Here is a 3,030-nt window from a genome sequence, read left to right as displayed (position 1 = left end):
AGTCGATGCAAAGGAGAGCGTCGGTTGCCCCTTGGATCGTCATGAGAGCTTTGTAGCTCTCCAGGTGGTCGATTGGGTCGGTGGAGCCGTCGTAAGGCTCCACATATGGCATCTTGAACCGATTGGGGATCGGTTCGTCGAGGATGAGTCGGGAGAGAGGTTGGGCGGTCTGGAAGTCAACGTCGTTCGAGGACTTCTGCCGTCCACCTGCAACTGGGCAAGCCGACGATCGATTTCCTCGAACCTGCGTTCGTAGTCATCGATCCGTCGGTGCTGAGAGACCCCGGGGGTGGAGTCTCCCGACGAATCCGAGAGGAAAGCAGACGGTGTTCGCGGCCGCTTCTCCTTCCTCGCTCGCTCCAGCTGGGAAGGAGATGGCTGTCGAGACCGACGGATGTCACGCCGCGGGCGCCCCTCCTCCTCTCGGTGGGAGCGCTGAGATAGGTGCTCCGGAGGGGGCGACGGAGATCGGTGCAGACGTCCGCGGTTGCTCCTGGAGGGCATCGGGCGCGCCGTCGGTTGCTCGGCCGGTGAAGGCGGCTGCCGGACCGGTTGCTGTTGAAGGCTTTTGACCGCGTCTGTCAGCACGGTCATCTGCCGCACGATTACCGCGATCTGTGCCTCCGTGGTCACTGCGGGATGCGGAGAGCTGGGTTCCGCCATAGAGGGTGGAGGAGAGCGGAAAGAGCGCCTCACCGATCCAGTGACCCTCGATAGCTGAGCTCTTGTCTTTGTCATCTCGAATTCCGTGGGGGCTATAATCCCTGATGCTGTCGATCGTGTGTTTACGGTAGTTACCCCTTCCTGGCGCGCCAATCTGTTGTGGTCAATCCCCTCGTCGCCTGGTCGCCGGGAACGAGCGCCTGCAAAAGAAAGTCCGCACTGACCGGAGGCGGCTCCGGCGGGGACCCTTCGACGGTCAAGTCAGAGAGGAGACTAGGCAACAGCGAAAAGGAAACAAGGAGCTCAACGAGAGAGAGAGAGAGGGGGGGAGAGCTTGAGAGTTTTCGAAGGGACCTCTTTAGCACTGTTGCCTTTTCCGATTTATAGTGGGAAGTGGTATGGCCTCGCCGTTGGTGATGTAGATAACTGGAGAGTTGTCAAATCATCGGAGGTTGTCACGTCGTTGACGAGCTGACAGATCCTAGGAATTAATTTGCGTCCTTGGCAGGACAGCGCCCCAGATTTTCCGGCAGGACAATGCCCCCTGACGTTCGTACGGCGTTTGCTTGATAGGACTATAGCCCATGCCGCTCATTCGGCGTCTAGAAGGACCTGTAGAGGTGGGACGTCAGGTATCCAAACCGATGGTTAGTCGGCGGTGTCCCACCTGATAGGAAGTCGGTCACGGGGGATCGGCTCTCAGGTGATCAGAGGCGATGTTGGCCCTTAGACCGATCCACCCCGGTCGGACACGATCGGTAGTCACTGTCGGTGTTGCCCACCGTCGGTCGGATGAAGTCGGTCGGACCCGTAGTAGAGTCGGTGTTGAGGACGGGTCGACACTGGTGAGTCGGCAGTAGGGTCGGTCGGTATATCCCAACATCATAAACTTATTATCGAAAAAATCTTACATATCTTTGTTATAAATCTCAAATCAAGATCTAGGTTATGGTTAATTTGAGTTGGGGCTTTCATCTCGTTGAATTGGGCTGCACATATGTGTCTCTCGGCATGGTCACCTGATTTGATTAAGCTGAAATAGATCAAACTGGATGGAACAAAACAGTGATTTCACTCCATCCAACCTTAATAGTTAATGGTTTGGATTAGGATCTAATTCTCAGATAGAAGCAAGTTCGAATTAGGCATAATTATCTAAACTTTCTCACATGGTCCAGTTTGCACGGGTGGGCCTGAATCTGTTCCTCCACTCGGCCTGCTTCTGTCTCTCTTTGCCCTTTCTCCATCTCTCGAGTTCGACCTCCCTCCTGTTTTCCTCCTGCTCCTCCCGCAACCGTGCTCTCGACAAAGGTGAGCCCTTTCTTATCCCTTTCTTAAGAATAGAACTAGAATAATTATATCCTGACCGTGGATTTGGGGCCCAATGCCTCCGAGATAAAAGGAGATAGGGATTGTCTAGAATTAATTTGCCCATGTCCTTTCTAATGTGGCCCCCATGATCTTCTCCTCTTGTTCAATTACTTTGTCATGTAATAATGTCTTATATTCTCCTACCCTGCTCACAAGACTTACCTAAAATCCCATAGGCTGACCATTTAGAATTCTTTTTTGGATAACAATTTGCGATTGATTCCAAAACTTACCTCTTCTGCTTCTTCTCAGTACTAACGTAATTATGCTTCTTGATTCCAGAGACTTCATGTTGCTGCATGTTCAGCAATGGCGAAGGGAGTGATATGGGCGACTGCTGAGGATTTAGCAAGGAACCGAGGAAAAGTGTTGTCATTGTACCTTCAAATTGTAAGAAGCCTCAACTCCCCTGATCTTCCACTGCCTTGCCAAGAAGGCAGAGGTTCGCACCATATTCTTGTTTGGATCCGAGGAGCGATCCCTCCACAACACTGTGGATCTCGTTGATGCTGCTGAGTCCTCACTCTCCATCCTTGAGAAAGGACGCCTTCCGTAAGAGTAATACATCTTTTGCGAGTTTTCTATTTTTCGCATTTTATTTTGTAGCTTTGAAATTCTCTAAGTTTTACTCCGTATGTTGTATGGTGAATCTTGAAGCAAGATGTCAATTTAGATGCAAGGAGGGACTGCCTGTATTTCAGCATGCACAATGACAGCCTTTATGAACGTTGTGCTGATTCGCTGAAAGCTTTTGCCAAGGAATTCTATACTTAATTTTGTAAAAGTTGCTGGAGGTCTCTGTTTGATGAATTGTTCCTGTTTTCTCCAAAATTTCTGTGAAGAGTAGTTTTGGTCTTGCCTGACTTTCGAGGTTGTTGATCTTGTGATCATTGAATGCAATGCAAGATGAATGATATGAACCCATTTCTTCATATGAGCTGAGGGTTCTTTCTCATGATCATGGTCCTTGGAATAATGATTAATGGGACTAAACGT

At 50.4% G+C, this 3,030-nt stretch overlaps 1 long non-coding RNA gene across 1 annotated transcript; it reads left to right on the top strand.

Moving 5' to 3' along the window:
- The first annotated feature begins 374 nt into the window (after positions 1 to 374).
- Positions 375 to 2,796, top strand: LOC105034037 (uncharacterized). Its single transcript, XR_012135260.1, has 4 exons — positions 375 to 551; positions 1,861 to 1,974; positions 2,317 to 2,586; positions 2,692 to 2,796. It is a non-coding gene; the product is annotated as an uncharacterized lncRNA (long non-coding RNA).
- Positions 2,797 to 3,030: the final 234 nt, after the last annotated feature.

This window comes from Elaeis guineensis, chromosome 11 (genome assembly GCF_000442705.2).
Source record: "Elaeis guineensis isolate ETL-2024a chromosome 11, EG11, whole genome shotgun sequence".
Lineage (NCBI taxonomy): Eukaryota > Viridiplantae > Streptophyta > Magnoliopsida > Arecales > Arecaceae > Elaeis > Elaeis guineensis.
This window is presented reverse-complemented; position numbering and strand designations above follow the sequence as displayed.